General features: G+C 38.3%; 1 pseudogene; it reads right to left on the bottom strand.

The window, feature by feature from the left end:
* Positions 1–18,090: 18,090 nt before the first annotated feature.
* LOC130815500 (uncharacterized) overlaps positions 18,091–18,281 on the bottom strand; it is a 6,259-nt pseudogene continuing 6,068 nt past the window's right edge.

Raw genomic sequence — 18,281 nt, 5'->3', positions numbered from 1 at the left:
GTCTATGGAAACATATATTTAGAATATTGTACAAATATTATACAAGTATAAAATTAACTCAAAAACATTTTTTTCGATGTTCGTACCTCGCACGGGTATCTATCTAGTATTACCTATGAAAGCGCAAGCCTCAAAGAGGTTTAACAAAGAAAAACAAATGAAAAATATAATGCAAAAATGAACACAAGTGTTTATGAGGTATCTTGAATACCTCCCCCTCAAATATAGTTTATTATAATGAATTCAACAATTACAAGTATAATAAACCTCCCTTGTCTCGAGAACAATCTCTCAAGACCACAAATACTAAAGCAAAGTAAGAACACTCTCAAGCTTCTAACAATGCAATAGCCCTCTCAACAATATTTGTGTTTGTGGTGAATGTTACTATGGGTGATGAATCTTATTTATAGCCAAGTATTCATCACCCTTAGTATTCCCTCATAAATCACCATAAACTCACAATTAACATCCAATTAACTTCCTAATTAACTATGACAATAAACATTACAAGCAACAATAGAAGTAATGCACCACATGATTGCATAGTCACTTCACATTCTGATGAAAACAGAATCCAATGTAGCCTTCTGAACTTCCGCTCGACCCGAGCCACTTCCTCGCTCGGTCGAGCGAGCTTCCAGAGAAGCTACTGACCTGATCTGCACATCTTGCTCGACAAGTTGCTCGACCGAGCCACCCCCGCTCGACCGGTCGAGCCACTCTTTGCTCGACCGAGCGGTTGTTCGAGCCACTCACAGTCAGCCTCACTTCTTGTTGCTTTGATCAAGCAACTCTCATCAACCGTTCGAAACCATAAACCACCCATATTCGACACATCTTTATCGACCCTCTCTAAAGTACAAGACAAAGCATGTTCGACTATATGTTTAAAGTGAACGTCATCACTAAGATTATTGGCACTTGCTTTAACAATCTCCCCCTCAAGTCCAATACTCTTATCATCCGCAAAAGTAACTCTCCTTGACCCAAACACACTATCATCAACACCTTTGTGGCCTAGGCTACCACAATTAACTTGTAACTCATACAAGTTCCTCTTACTCCTTACTCCCTTCATGAGCACTATGCTCCCTCTAATGACTTTCAAAACCCCTCCACTTGCTTTGAAAGTGCATCCTTTACTCTCAAGTCTACCTAATGAAATAAGGTTCCTCTCAATCTTAGGTACATACCTTACATCACCAAGTCTTCTCTTGACACCTCCATGAGTCTCAATAATAACCTCACCAATACCTTCTACTTTCACCTTTTCATCATTTGGTAAAGTAACAAGGCCATAATCACCATAACTAAGCTTAGTAAATTTTCCTTTCTCACAACAAATGTGGAATGAGCAACCGGAGTCTATTACCCATTCCTTACTATGAACCACTCCCCCATCAACTAGTAGAGCCCCATCATAGTCATCATCATCATCAATAAAGCCTAGAGCGGCATTCCCGCTACTCTCACTCTCATTCCTTCAACTATCCCTTAAGTATCTCATCCTCTTAAGGTCTTCCTTAAATTCCTTACACATCATTTGTATGTGCCCCTTTTTCTTACAATAGTAACACTCTTTGTTACTAAGGTCACCCCTCCCTTGAGACTTATCCCTTCCTTGATATCCCTTTTCTTTGGTTCTTCCCCTATTAGAACCTTCACTAAACAAGCCCTCCCCAACATCCTTCTTTTCTTCCCCCTCTCTTCTCACCATGAACCTATCATTCTCTCTCAACGCCGCCAATGCTTGATCAAGAGTGATAGAATCCCTACCTATGAGAAATGTTTGGACTATGTTTCTATAGTCCTTGGGAAGTGAAGCCAAAAGTAATAGAGCTTGTTCTTCATCGGTGAACTTTTCATCGGCATTTAACAGTTGGCACACCAACTTGTTAAATGTTTTAATGTGGTCTTGCATTGTTGTATCTTCATCTTTCATGAGTTGATACAACTCCCACCTCAAGCAAAGTTTATTAGTAAGGGATTTGGAAGCATACACCGCTTGTAATTTTTCCAACAACTCACCGGGATCGGTCTCTTTCAAGTAGTGATACTTGATTTCGGGTGCAATGGCAAGCCGGATTGTGCTTACCGTCTTCTTTCTCATTTGTGTCCACCTTGCTGCTTCTACATGATTTGGCTTCTCCTTCAAAAGTGCATCATCGATGCCTTGTTGCACCAAAACATCTTCCACCGAGCTCTTCCATATGGAAAAATTGATTCTTCCATCAAACAATTGAATAGAGAAACTTTTCCCATCAGTCATTGTGTCTTTCTTGTTCTTTTAACCTCACTTTCACACTCCAAATAGCCCAAGACGCACTCCCGCTCTGATACCAATTGAAAGCGCAAGCCTCAAAGAGGTTTAACAAAGAAAAACAAATGAAAAATATAATGCAAATATGAACACAAGTGTTTATGAGGTATCTTGAATACCTCCCCCTCAAATATAGTTTATTATAATGAATTCAACAATTACAAGTATAATAAACCTCCCTTGTCTCGAGAACAATCTCTCAAGACCACAAATACTAAAGCAAAGTAAGAACACTCTCAAGCTTCTAACAATGCAATAGCCCTCTCAACAATATTTGTGTTTGTGGTGAATGTTACTATGGGTGATGAATCTTATTTATAGCCAAGTATTCATCACCCTTAGTATTCCCTCATAAATCACCATAAACTCACAATTAACATCCAATTAACTTCCTAATTAACTATGACAATAAACATTACAAGCAACAATAGAAGTAATGCACCACATGATTGCATAGTCACTTCACATTCTGATGAAAACAGAATCCAATGTAGCCTTCTGAACTTCCGCTCGACCCGAGCCACTTCCTCGCTCGGTCGAGCGAGCTTCCAGAGAAGCTACTGACCTGATCTGCACATCTTGCTCGACAAGTTGCTCGACCGAGCCACCCCCGCTCGACCGGTCGAGCCACTCTTTGCTCGACCGAGCGGTTGTTCGAGCCACTCACAGTCAGCCTCACTTCTTGTTGCTTTGATCAAGCAACTCTCATCAACCGTTCGAAACCTTAAACCACCCATATTCGACACATCTTTATCGACCCTCTATAAAGTACAAGACAAAGCATGTTCGACTATATGTTTAAAGTGAACGTCATCACTAAGATTATTGGCACTTGCTTTAACAATCTCCCCCTCAAGTCCAATACTCTTATCATCCGCAAAAGTAACTCTCCTTGACCCAAACACACTATCATCAACACCTTTGTGGCCTAGGCTACCACAATTAACTTGTAACTCATACAAGTTCCTCTTACTCCTTACTCCCTTCATGAGCACTATGCTCCCTCTAATGACTTTCAAAACCCCTCCACTTGCTTTGAAAGTGCATGCTTTACTCTCAAGTCTACCTAATGAAATAAGGTTCCTCTCAATCTTAGGTACATACCTTACATCACCAAGTCTTCTCTTGACACCTCCATGAGTCTCAATAATAACCTCACCAATACCTTCTACTTTCACCTTTTCATCATTTGGTAAAGTAACAAGGCCATAATCACCATAACTAAGCTTAGTAAATTTTCCTTTCTCACAACAAATGTGGAATGAGCAACCGGAGTCTATTACCCATTCCTTACTATGAACCACTCCCCCATCAACTAGTAGAGCCCCATCATAGTCATCATCATCATCAATAAAGCCTAGAGCGGCATTCCCGCTACTCTCACTCTCATTCCTTCAACTATCCCTTAAGTATCTCATCCTCTTAAGGTCTTCCTTAAATTCCTTACACATCATTTGTATGTGCCCCTTTTTCTTACAATAGTAACACTCTTTGTTACTAAGGTCACCCCTCCCTTGAGACTTATCCCTTCCTTGATATCCCTTTTCTTTGGTTCTTCCCCTATTAGAACCTTCACTAAACAAGCCCTCCCCAACATCCTTCTTTTCTTCCCCCTCTCTTCTCACCATGAACCTATCATTCTCTCTCAACGCCGCCAATGCTTGATCAAGAGTGATAGAATCCCTACCTATGAGCAATGTTTGGACTATGTTTCTATAGTCCTTGGGAAGTGAAGCCAAAAGTAATAGAGCTTGTTCTTCATCGGTCAACTTTTCATCGGCATTTAACAATTGGCACACCAACTTGTTAAATGTGTTAATGTGGTCTTGCATTGTTGTATCTTCATCCTTCATGAGTTGATACAACTCCCACCTCAAGCAAAGTTTATTAGTAAGGGATTTGGAAGCATACACCGCTTGTAATTTTTCCAACAACTCACCGGGATCGGTCTCTTTCAAGTAGTGATACTTGATTTCGGGTGCAATGGCAAGCCGGATTGTGCTTACCGTCTTCTTTCTCATTTGTGTCCACCTTGCTGCTTCTACATGATTTGGCTTCTCTTTCAAAAGTGCATCATCGATGCCTTGTTGCACCAAAACATCTTCCACCGAGCTCTTCCATATGGAAAAATTGATTCTTCCATCAAACAATTGAATAGAGAAACTTTTCCCATCAGTCATTGTGTCTTTCTTGTTCTTTTAACCTCACTTTCACACTCCAAATAGCCCAAGACGCACTCCCGCTCTGATACCAATTGAAAGCGCAAGCCTCAAAGAGGTTTAACAAAGAAAAACAAATGAAAAATATAATGCAAATATGAACACAAGTGTTTATGAGGTATCTTGAATACCTCCTCCTCAAATATAGTTTATTATAATGAATTCAACAATTACAAGTATAATAAACCTCCCTTGTCTCGAGAACAATCTCTCAAGACCACAAATACTAAAGCAAAGTAAGAACACTCTCAAGCTTCTAACAATGCAATAGCCCTCTCAACAATATTTGTGTTTGTGGTGAATGTTACTATGGGTGATGAATCTTATTTATAGCCAAGTATTCATCACCCTTAGTATTCCCTCATAAATCACCATAAACTCACAATTAACATCCAATTAACTTCCTAATTAACTATGACAATAAACATTACAAGCAACAATAGAAGTAATGCACCACATGATTGCATAGTCACTTCACATTCTGATGAAAATAGAATCCAATGTAGCCTTCTGAACTTCCGCTCGACCCGAGCCACTTCCTCGCTCGGTCGAGCGAGCTTCCAGAGAAGCTACTGACCTGATCTGCACATCTTGCTCGACAAGTTGCTCGACCGAGCCACCCCCGCTCGACCGGTCGAGCCACTCTTTGCTCGACCGAGCGGTTGTTCGAGCCACTCACAGTCAGCCTCACTTCTTGTTGCTTTGATCAAGCAACTCTCATCAACCGTTCGAAACCTTAAACCACCCATATTCGACACATCTTTATCGACCCTATATAAAGTACAAGACAAAGCATGTTCGACTATATGTTTAAAGTGAACGTCATCACTAAGATTATTGGCACTTGCTTTAACAATCTCCCCCTCAAGTCCAATACTCTTATCATCCGCAAAAGTAACTCTCCTTGACCCAAACACACTATCATCAACACCTTTGTGGCCTAGGCTACCACAATTAACTTGTAACTCATACAAGTTCCTCTTACTCCTTACTCCCTTCATGAGCACTATGCTCCCTCTAATGACTTTCAAAACCCCTCCACTTGCTTTGAAAGTGCATGCTTTACTCTCAAGTCTACCTAATGAAATAAGGTTCCTCTCAATCTTAGGTACATACCTTACATCACCAAGTCTTCTCTTGACACCTCCATGAGTCTCAATAATAACCTCACCAATACCTTCTACTTTCACCTTTTCATCATTTGGTAAAGTAACAAGGCCATAATCACCATAACTAAGCTTAGTAAATTTTCCTTTCTCACAACAAATGTGGAATGAGCAACCGGAGTCTATTACCCATTCCTTACTATGAACCACTCCCCCATCAACTAGTAGAGCCCCATCATAGTCATCATCATCATCAATAAAGCCTAGAGCGGCATTCCCGCTACTCTCACTCTCATTCCTTCAACTATCCCTTAAGTATCTCATCCTCTTAAGGTCTTCCTTAAATTCCTTACACATCATTTGTATGTGCCCCTTTTTCTTACAATAGTAACACTCTTTGTTACTAAGGTCACCCCTCCCTTGAGACTTATCCCTTCCTTGATATCCCTTTTCTTTGGTTCTCCCCTATTAGAACCTTCACTAAACAAGCCCTCCCCAACATCCTTCTTTTCTTCCCCCTCTCTTCTCACCATGAACCTATCATTCTCTCTCAACGCCGCCAATGCTTGATCAAGAGTGATAGAATCCCTACCTATGAGCAATGTTTGGACTATGTTTCTATAGTCCTTGGGAAGTGAAGCCAAAAGTAATAGAGCTTGTTCTGCATCGGTCAACTTTTCATCGGCATTTAACAATTGGCACACCAACTTGTTAAATGTGTTAATGTGGTCTTGCATTGTTGTATCTTCATCCTTCATGAGTTGATACAACTCCCACCTCAAGCAAAGTTTATTAGTAAGGGATTTGGAAGCATACACCGCTTGTAATTTTTCCAACAACTCACCGGGATCGGTCTCTTTCAAGTAGTGATACTTGATTTCGGGTGCAATGGCAAGCCGGATTGTGCTTACCGTCTTCTTTTTCATTTGTGTCCATCTTGCTGCTTCTACATGATTTGGCTTCTCCTTCAAAAGTGCATCATCGATGCCTTGTTGCACCAAAACATCTTCCACCGAGCTCTTCCATATGGAAAAATTGATTCTTCCATCAAACAATTGAATAGAGAAACTTTTCCCATCAGTCATTGTGTCTTTCTTGTTCTTTTAACCTCACTTTCACACTCCAAATAGCCCAAGACGCACTCCCGCTCTGATACCAATTGAAAGCGCAAGCCTCAAAGAGGTTTAACAAAGAAAAACAAATGAAAAATATAATGCAAAAATGAACACAAGTGTTTATGAGGTATCTTGAATACCTCCCCCTCAAATATAGTTTATTATAATGAATTCAACAATTACAAGTATAATAAACCTCCCTTGTCTCGAGAACAATCTCTCAAGACCACAAACACTAAAGCAAAGTAAGAACACTCTCAAGCTTCTAACAATGCAATAGCCCTCTCAACAATATGTGTTTTTGTGGTGAATGTTACTATGGGTGATGAATCTTATTTATAGCCAAGTATTCATCAACCTTAGTATTCTCTCATAAATCACCATAAACTCACAATTAACATCCAATTAACATCCTAATTAACTATGACAATAAACATTACAATAAACAATAGAAGTTAGGCACCACATGATTGCATAGTCACTTCACATTCTGATGAAAACAGAATCCAATGTAGCCTTCTGAACTTCCGCTCGACCCGAGCCACTTCCTCGCTCGGTCGAGCGAGCATCCAGAGAAGCTACTGACCTGATCTGCACATCTTGCTCGACAAGTTGCTCGACCGAGCCACCCCCGCTCGATCGGTCGAGCCACTCTTTGCTCGACCGAGCGGTTGTTCGAGCCACTCACAGTCAGCCTCACTTCTTGTTGCTTTGATCAAGCAACTCTCATCAACCGTTCGAAACCTTAAACCACCCATATTCGACACATCTTTATCGACCCTCTCTAAAGTACAAGACAAAGCATGTTCGACTATATGTTTAAAGTGAACGTCATCACTAAGATTATTGGCACTTGCTTTAACAATCTCCCCCTCAAGTCCAATACTCTTATCATCCGCAAAAGTAACTCTCCTTGACCCAAACACACTATCATCAACACCTTTGTGGCCTAGGCTACCACAATTAACTTGTAACTCATACAAGTTCCTCTTACTCCTTACTCCCTTCATGAGCACTATACTCCCTCTAATGACTTTCAATACCCCTCCACTTGCTTTGAAAGTGCATGCTTTACTCTCAAGTCTACCTAATGAAATAAGGTTCCTCTCAATCTTAGGTACATACCTTACATCACCAAGTCTTCTCTTGACACCTCCATGAGTCTCAATAATAACCTCACCAATACCTTCTACTTTCACCTTTTCATCATTTGGTAAAGTAACAAGGCCATAATCACCATAACTAAGCTTAGTAAATTTTCCTTTCTCACAACAAATGTGGAATGAGCAACCGGAGTCTATTACCCATTCCTTACTATGAACCACTCCCCCATCAACTAGTAGAGCCCCATCATAGTCATCATCATCATCAATAAAGCCTAGAGCGGCATTCCCGCTACTCTCACTCTCATTCCTTCAACTATCCCTTAAGTATCTCATCCTCTTAAGGTCTTCCTTAAATTCCTTACACATCATTTGTATGTGCCCCTTTTTCTTACAATAGTAACACTCTTTGTTACTAAGGTCACCCCTCCCTTGAGACTTATCCCTTCCTTGATATCCCTTTTCTTTGGTTCTCCCCTATTAGAACCTTCACTAAACAAGCCCTCCCCAACATCCTTCTTTTCTTCCCCCTCTCTTCTCACCATGAACCTATCATTCTCTCTCAACGCCGCCAATGCTTGATCAAGAGTGATAGAATCCCTACCTATGAGCAATGTTTGGACTATGTTTCTATAGTCCTTGGGAAGTGAAGCCAAAAGTAATAGAGCTTGTTCTGCATCGGTCAACTTTTCATCGGCATTTAACAATTGGCACACCAACTTGTTAAATGTGTTAATGTGGTCTTGCATTGTTGTATCTTCATCCTTCATGAGTTGATACAACTCCCACCTCAAGCAAAGTTTATTAGTAAGGGATTTGGAAGCATACACCGCTTGTAATTTTTCCAACAACTCACCGGGATCGGTCTCTTTCAAGTAGTGATACTTGATTTCGGGTGCAATGGCAAGCCGGATTGTGCTTACCGTCTTCTTTTTCATTTGTGTCCATCTTGCTGCTTCTACATGATTTGGCTTCTCCTTCAAAAGTGCATCATCGATGCCTTGTTGCACCAAAACATCTTCCACCGAGCTCTTCCATATGGAAAAATTGATTCTTCCATCAAACAATTGAATAGAGAAACTTTTCCCATCAGTCATTGTGTCTTTCTTGTTCTTTTAACCTCACTTTCACACTCCAAATAGCCCAAGACGCACTCCCGCTCTGATACCAATTGAAAGCGCAAGCCTCAAAGAGGTTTAACAAAGAAAAACAAATGAAAAATATAATGCAAAAATGAACACAAGTGTTTATGAGGTATCTTGAATACCTCCCCCTCAAATATAGTTTATTATAATGAATTCAACAATTACAAGTATAATAAACCTCCCTTGTCTCGAGAACAATCTCTCAAGACCACAAACACTAAAGCAAAGTAAGAACACTCTCAAGCTTCTAACAATGCAATAGCCCTCTCAACAATATGTGTGTTTGTGGTGAATGTTACTATGGGTGATGAATCTTATTTATAGCCAAGTATTCATCACCCTTAGTATTCCCTCATAAATCACCATAAACTCACAATTAACATCCAATTAACTTCCTAATTAACTATGACAATAAACATTACAATAAATAATAGAAGTAATGCGCCACATGATTGCATAGTCACTTCACATTCTGATGAAAATAGAATCCAATGTAGCCTTCTAAACTTCCGCTTGACCCGAGCCACTTCCTCGCTCGGTCGAGCGAGCTTCCAGAGAAGCTACTGACCTGATCTGCACATCTTGCTCGACAAGTTGCTCGACCGGTCGAGCCACTCTTTGCTCGACCGAGCAGTTGTTCGAGCCACTCACAGTCAGCCTCACTTCTTGTTGCTTTGATCAAGCAACTCTCATCAACCGTTCCAAACCTTAAACCACCCATATTCGACACATCTTTATCGACCCTCTCTAAAGTACAAGACAAAGCATGTTCGACTATATGTTTAAAGTGAACGTCATCACTAAGATTATTGGCACTTGCTTTAACAACCTAAAATTAAAATACTAAATGTGTTGTGTAGCCAAGTCAACAAGCTATTTAAGAGTTGCCATTGCATCAAACAAACATCCCCAAAAAGCAAATCAAATCACTTGAATGCTCAATACGGAAAACAGTATGAATCATCTTTTTGATAATTTATATTAGAATGAGATTCCAATGTCTAAGTTCTAAATATTGTGGTGCTTGGGTAAGTATAACTATAAGTGCTCAATCAATTTGAGCAAAGGAAAATGAAGTTCATAAGCCAAAGTCGCTCTTACACTTGACCCATCGAGCGGTCTTACTTACGTTGTTATTTGTATTTTAGTGAACAGTGAACAAATACGCCTATTATCTTTTATTTTATGAAACAATTTGAACATAGATGGAATGTTTTGAGCATCTTAAGTGATGGTATGAATGTATAAGGTGGGGTTTGAAAGGATCACATCCTTACCTTTGTTAATAATAAACTGGTACTTCATCTTTTGTTTTTTTTTTGTTTTTTTTTTATACGGTTTTCCTCTCGTCACTCTCTTCTTCGTTAATTTTTTCCACTCATGCGAATCATCAATTTCAGGCAACCAGAATAATTACGGTAAGATCCTAGATTTTGATGATGCATATTCAAGTTTATAGGGTTTCTTTACGGTTTCCTTTCATTTTATATAGGGCATTTCTTTACCTTTTCAAATGAATATGAGGTTTTAGTTTTTGAACGAAAATACAGTTTTCTGTAAGTTTTTTTTGTTAATTTTGCCCATGAAAATCAGGGCTTATTGTATTACAATTGACAGATTAAACGGACGATGTACTACTTGATATTTTTTAGTTGCTGCATATAGTGAAGTTGAGTTTGATACATGGGGTTTGTTCTTCAATTGGGTGCTGTTGCATTTGAAGCAACAAGATCGATTTTCTGTAAAAAAAGTTTTCATTTGGTTTTTGGATTTCGTTAATTTTGCCGATGAAAATCAGAGCTTACTGTATTACAATTGACAGATTAAACGGACATCGTACTACTTGAGATTTTTTAGTTGCTGCATATGGTGAAGCTAAATTTGATACATGGGGTTTGTTCTTCGATTGGGTGTTGTTATGGTAGGAATTACACCATAAAATATTGAACAACAGAGAAAATCAAATAATAGAATCAAGCAAGAAGAACAGGAGAATTTGAGGATCAAGAAAGAAGAAAGAAATTAGAAAGAATGAATAGGAGAGTTTATTTCTGTAAAAAATCGTCCGTTACAAATGAGATGATCATACATATATATAGACCGTGATTTTTAGTTACAGCTAATACACAGCTCACAACAAATAAGATCAGTCAAACAACTAATCTAACAGATTGTAACGAATTGTACTAACTACTCTTAATGACTTTTGGCGCCATTTCCTTTTATTACCATAACATACCCTCCCCCTTGAGGAAGACTTGTCCCAAGTCTTAAGTGGCTGCAAAAGTTGGGTACTTGGCTTCAAATTCATCAGCATCTTCCCAGGTAGACTCATGTTCTGCATAGTCCTTCCATTGAACCAGATATTGAGTGACAGCCTTGTTTTGCTTCTTAACAAATCTTCTTAACAAACCAAGGTGGAATATGAGCTGCCAGAGGCAATGTACCATGAAATTTCTTTATTTGGGACACATGGAACACATTGTGGATTTGTGAATCAGCGGGCAACTGCAGTTTGTAGGCAACATTTCCTATTTTACTATCAACTTGAAAAGGCCCATAGAACTTATAAGCCAGTTTCTGATTACGCCTAACCTGCACAGTTTGTTGCCTGTAGGTTTGTAGCTTCAGCCAAACCCAATCTCCTACCATAAAAGACCTCTCACTTCTATATTTGTCAGCTTGTGCCTTCATTATGCTCTGTGCTCGGGCTAGAAGGAATTTGAGAGTTTGGAGCATCTCTTCTCTTCTTGTGAGAGATCTGTCAACCTCAGCATTATTGCTTTCTCATGGCAAATAAGGAAGGTGGAGAGGAGGTGGCTGACTATATACTACCTCATATGGGGTAAGCTGTATTACAGTGTGGAAGTGAGTATTGTACCACCACTCAGCTAAGGGTAGCCACTGACTCCACTCAGATGGTGCATCTCCAGTCATGCACCTTAGATAGTTTTCAAGGCACTTATTGACTATTTCTGTCTGTGGATGGTATGAACTAGACATATGGAATTCAGTGCCTTGTAAAGAGAATAGGGCTTGCTAGAAATTGCTGAGGAAAATAGCATCTCTGTCACTCACAATGCTTCTTGGCCAACCGTGGAGCTTGAAGACATGATCTAGATATGCTTGGGCCACCTCAAATGCTGTGAAAGGATGTTTCAATGCTATGAAATGTGCATATTTGCTGAGTCTATCAACTACAACCAATTACCAAAATGACTTCCTTCCCTGCGGACTTTGGCAAGCCTGTTATAAAATCCATGCTAACATCTACCCATACTTCACTGGGAATTGGTAACGGCTGTAGTAGTCCAGGGGAGGCTGAATGATCATATTTTGAGGCCTGGCAGACGGTACAGTTTCTGACAAAGCTGCTAACATTCCTGGTTAGACCCTTCCAAATGAAAAGCTGCTTGATCCTCTTGGTAGTCAGTTCTCTGCTTGAGTATCCACTCTCTGGAGAAGCATGCAGCCACTGTATGATTTGTGTCTTCAAAAGAAGGTCTGGTCCTACTACGATCCTTCTTTTTTTTCTTAGTAGTCCAGAGACCAGCTTGTAGTTGCCATAGGTGTCACTGTCCAGCAGTTCTTCAATGATGTCTACCAGATTGAAATCCAGGTGGTAACTTTGCTTGATTTTTGAGGATAAATCTCCTGATATTACTGATATAGCCATGCTTATAATTTCTGCACCTCTAACCCTTGAAAGAGCATTTGCCACTTTGTTTTCTACTCCACTTTTATACTGAATTTCATAATCAAACCCTATTAGTTTGGCCAACCATACTTGCTGAAATGGAGTAGATATCTCTGATCTAATAGCCATTTGAGGCTTTTCTGGTCAGTCTTAATGATGAAATGCCCTCCAGAAAGGTACTGTTCCCATTTTTGAACTAAAAACACTACTGCAAGTAGTTCTTTCTCATATACTGAGAGCTGCTGCCATTTTGGACCAAGTGTCCTGCTTATGTAAGCCAGAGGATGCCCTTTCTGCATTGGGATAGCCCCAATGCCAGCAGATGATGCATCTGTTTCTATTACAAAGACTTCACTGAAGTCTGGAAGTGCCAATACAGGAGAAGACACTAATGCTTCCTTGAGACAGTTGAAGGTATGTTTTGTTTCTAGTGACCATGAGAAGGCTCCCTTCTTCAATAAGTCATGCAATGGTCTGCAAATAGATGCATAATTCTTCACAAACTTTCTATAATAACTGTTGAGCCCCAAAAAACTCCTGAGTTCTTTCACTAAGACTGGTATAGGCTAGTTTTTGACTGCTTCTACCTTCTTGGGATCAGTTTCTATGCCTTGGCCAGAAATGAAGAACCCCAAATACTCAATCTTGCTCATGATGAAGGAACATTTGCTTTCCTTGACAAACATCTGATGCTCTTTCATAAGTTCAAAGACAGCTCGCAAATGATTCCAATGGTCTTCCAAGGTCTTGCTATAAATTAGAACGTCATCAAAGAAAACTAGAACACATTGCCTTAGAAGTGGCTTAAAGACCATATTCATCCAGGCTTGGAATGTGGCTGGTGCATTGGTCAAGCCAAAAGGCATGACAAGGAATTCATAGTGACCACTATGTGTCTTGAAGGCACTCTTGAAGACGTCATCAGGATGTACCCTGAGTTGATGGTATCCACCTCTGAGGTCAAGCTTAGTAAATACAGTTGCACCAGCTAATTCATCAATCAATTCTTCAATTAATGGGATTGGAAACTTATCTTTGATGGTTTTCTTGTTGAGCTCTCTGTAGTCAATACAAAGCCTCCAAGTGCCATCTTTCTTGCCAATGAGGACCACTGGAGAGGCATAAGGGCTTGAGCTTCCTTGAATGATACCTCTATCTAGCATCTCCTGCACCAATTGTTCAATGACATCTCTTTGCTTAAGGGGATATCTGTATGGCCTGATATTAACAGGGCTAGCATTTGGTTCCAAAGGTATCCTGTGATCATGTATTCCTCTTAGTGGAGGCAATTCTGAAGGGTCTTCAAAGATCCTAGGGTATTCTGCTTTTAATACCTGCAATTCTTTTGGATGATGTTCTGAAGATGATAATTGCATTAACACTGGGTTGCCACTGCCAGAGAGCACCTGCATGACGCATAATTGGGCAGCATTTTGTAACTCCTTGAGGTTGGGGCTTCTGTTTACCACTAGAAGTTTCTTGGGTGACAGTCCTTTCAAAACAAGTGCCCTGCCATTCACCTTGAACTCCATGAGAAATTTCTGAAAATCCCAGTTTATTTGACCCAGAGTACTTAGCCACTGTACCCCTAACACCATGTCACAGCCTCCTAGTGGGATTAGCATAACCTCAGTTTGAAACTCCACATGATTCAAGGACTATTTGAACTCTGCACACTTATGCTGACAAGGAATATGATTCCCATCTGCTACTGTTATTGATTGGGGACTTATTTCTTCAATTTGACAACCCAAGTCTTTTGCTAAGGCAAGATCCAGGAAGTTATGTGTACTTCCTGAGTCTATCAGAATATGCACTGGCTTGCCTTGTGCCCACCCTACTACTCTCATGGTATTGTTTGCTATATTGCTAGAGAGAGCATTAATAGAGATTTGAAGTATTTGAGCGTCCCCTGTGTCTTCTTCTTGGAGTTCTTCTGTTGTGTGAAAATCTGCTTCACGCTCAGAATTAATAGAAGGAATCTCAATCATAAACAATTTGGGTTCTCTGAATGGGCATTTGTGGTTTCTGTCAAACTTCTGGTCACAGTAATAGCATAAGCCTTTAGCTATCTTTTGAGCCTTGATGTCTGCTGGTATGTGTTAAATTTGCTGCTGATTGTATTTTACAATTGCAGAAGGAGGAAGTTTGTTTTGTGGTATGGGTAATAGGGAGTTTTGACTGGGTACTTTGCAGGATTAGACTGTAAGGGTTTTGGGTTGTAAATTTGGGATTCAGGTGGTTTGTAAGTCTTTTGTGGTGCTTGGTTCAGTATATGGTCTTCTTGGTGCCTGGCCTGCTCAATGGCCTCAAATATAGAAGTGGGTTTGAAAGCCCTCACCATAGATTTGATAGTAGGTTTAAGACCTCCCACAAAGCAATCCAACAAGAAAGAATCTGATAAACAGTGACCATTTTGAAGCATAATTGACCTTAGATGCTCAAAACTATCAATATATTCTTCCAAAGAAAAAGATTGTGTAAGCTTATTGAATTGTTCCACCGCTATGCTACCAGTTTCAGCCTTAAATCTTGCAGTGAGATCAAAAATAAAATCATTCCAGTCAACATGGTGTCTTACAGAAAGATAGCTGATAATCCAAGTTTCTGCATTATCAATCATATGTAAGGCAGCAAGATCTACTCTATTTTCATCAGGGATTTTGCACAATTTAAAATATCTATCACACTTTTTAATCCACATTCTAGAATTATTGCCATCAAATTTTGGAAATTCAAGTTTCGGGGACATACCAAATCTCCTGTTAGAGGAAACAAGATGACTTGATACCTCGGAATCATCACGAGGTGAGCCCTCCTTGAGTTCCCTTATCATTTGTAACATAGCCTCCATATTTTTGGCTTGCTCCTCCATCTTTTTCTCCAAATTTCTGACATGTTCTTCTATTACTGACATACTTCTAGTGTAAGGTGCCAGATTTTGTTGCAAGAATTCTGGTCAGAATTGGATCTTGATGAATTTGGATTAAGGGGTTTATAAACAAACAGTTGGTGGGAAGATACTGTGTTTAGGGTGATTGAAGGAAGAATAAGAAGATGGTTTTAATGGCGGAAGGGTGGGCTGGCTCTGATACCATTGTTATGGTAGGAATTACACCATAAAATATTGAATAACAGAGAAAATCAAATAATAGAATCAAGCAAGAAATTAGAAATGAATAGGAGAGTTTATTTCTGTAAAAAATCGTCCGTTACAAATGAGATGATCATACATATATATAGACCATGATTTTCAGTTACAGCTAATACACAGCTCACAACAAATAAGATCAGTCAAACAACTAATCTAACAGATTGTAACGAACTGTACTAACTACTCTTAATGACTTTTGACGCCATTTCCTTTTATTACCATAACAGGTGTTGTTGCATTTGAAACAACAAGATTGTTTTACTCCAGATCTTATTGACATCGAAGGGTATAAATTTTAACCCAATTACATCTCTTTATTATGTTGCACCTTGTTGGTCTTCCTTTCAATCCCTTAGATATTAGTTGAATACCCACTTTAAATTTAGTTACTTGCTATTGTTGTCTTTAAATCCTTAGTTACTTCATTTTGATGTCAGAAATGTAGGTTTTAATTTTCTATCAAAAACACCTAATGAAAAGGTGTATAAGTTTTTCTCGATGGATTTGCAATGTGCATACATTTGATTTTGCTTTCTCATTTTTCCAAATTTCTGTTTATTTTGCTCTTTCAACCTCTTCCTCCTTATTTATTTATTTATTTATTTATTTATTTTTTTTTTTTTTTGCTACTCAAACTTTCAAATTCATACTCTCCTTTTTATTTAACTTTAGGTACTTTGTTTTAGTTATGGTTAACTTTGTTATGTGCAATGTTAACAAAAGCTTCCTCCTAATCTAATGGTTTGTACTGTGATTGTAAAGTTTCTCAGCGTATATCTTATCACTTCTACTCTTTCTTTGATTTTTGTTGTTCACTATGATTCAATGTTGATTGACTGTTGTTATACATGGGAGTATAATTTAGCTGTTGTCAATACATATTCTAGGAACATTTTTTGTAGTGTCAGAACATGGCACTGAGGTATGTTCTTGAAGGTCACTCAACTTTCAGAACTGATAACTTGATTTCATATGACACATTCTTTCCGTACTGTTATGAAGTTTGTCTGGACTTTTTTCTTAATTGTCGGCGGTGTTCTAAAGAACTTATTAGGAGATTGATTGGTGAATTACAATATATGTAAATGTAATTGCTTTGGCCATTAGTTTGGTGTAGAATCCTTGCTGAGTTGCTTCATTCTATTCTTCACCTTCTTTTTGAGGTACACATAGTTATTATTGTTTATTCATGAGTTATTATTGCAACCAAACTTTTGTATATTATTTATGGAACTTAAAAGTTTTTTCACCAATTGGAAACAATTGATTCTAGGATGGGTCATGTTTTGATGGGGCTGTTTTACTTTTATTTTAAGGTTTATTTGATTTAATTGCTTTCTAATTTTGATTTAAGGTTTTAGATTTAATAGGCCGACAGTTGTTCCATTAACAGTTAAGCAATGAATCAAAGCACTTTCAGCGAGTTGAAGTCAGTAATGTGTGATTTCTTTTCTTGCAGTTTTCAGGTATTTCTTTTCAGTTGTTTAATTTAACCGAATTTTTTTTTTTATTGGGTTCACTAGTTGATCTTTCTCTTCTTTGTTTGTTTATTATCTGAATCTGGGTATTTTAATTGTTGGGGTATTTAGGTTGTTCATTGTCATGTATGTGGTGATCTAAATTCATCCCTTCACTTTGCTTTTGTGGAGTTTACTCATGAAAGTTTTCCATGGTTGATTTCTTTGAATTTACATTATCGGATTTAATTTTTTATTTTGAACTTTTAGCATTGATCAATGACTTATTTTGGAGGAATTTGTGGTGAATGTTAAATTGGGTTTTTTGTAGTTTGATTTGTGATTTGGAAGTTAGTTAGTTGATTTTGATTTGAATTTGTTTGGAAAAGATGATAGTTAACATTTGCGATTGCAATATCGTAGTAGAATTTTTTTTCTTCTATGTGAAATAGTAGTAAGCCTGAGCATGGTTTTTTCTTTCTTAAATTTTAAGCTTGTTATTTTGTAAGTTTTATTTTAGCCATCAACAAAAGAAAAATACAAATTCCCAAATTGTAATTTGTATTTGCATCGTTATTTTGTAATAAACCGTACCAAATGATATTCGTTTGAAATCGATCCGAAATATAACCGTACAAAATAATATCTGTTCGAAATCCATCTGTTAATCCTAGTGAACACCTCTACAAATACATGCTTCTATTCACCATAATTCTCACATTTATTTTTTGCACTCATCCAATATATTGTTTCGGTCTTAAATATTTTTAATCATGTATAATCAGCATCTAAGAAAAAATAAAAAACGATAATCAATATCTAAAGAAGAATGCAATTAAAAAGTCTATTAATTTGAAAAATTAAGCATTTTAATTTTATTATTTCTTTTCTTCCGCTAAACCAATTTATTATGAGGATCCCTCTACTAAATATATGGATGGTAGAGGCAAATATATATTAAG

This window comes from Amaranthus tricolor, chromosome 6 (assembly GCF_026212465.1).
Source record: "Amaranthus tricolor cultivar Red isolate AtriRed21 chromosome 6, ASM2621246v1, whole genome shotgun sequence".
Classification (NCBI taxonomy): Eukaryota; Viridiplantae; Streptophyta; class Magnoliopsida; order Caryophyllales; family Amaranthaceae; genus Amaranthus; species Amaranthus tricolor.
Note: the sequence above shows the minus strand (reverse complement) of the source record. Positions and strands in the feature narration are given on the sequence as shown.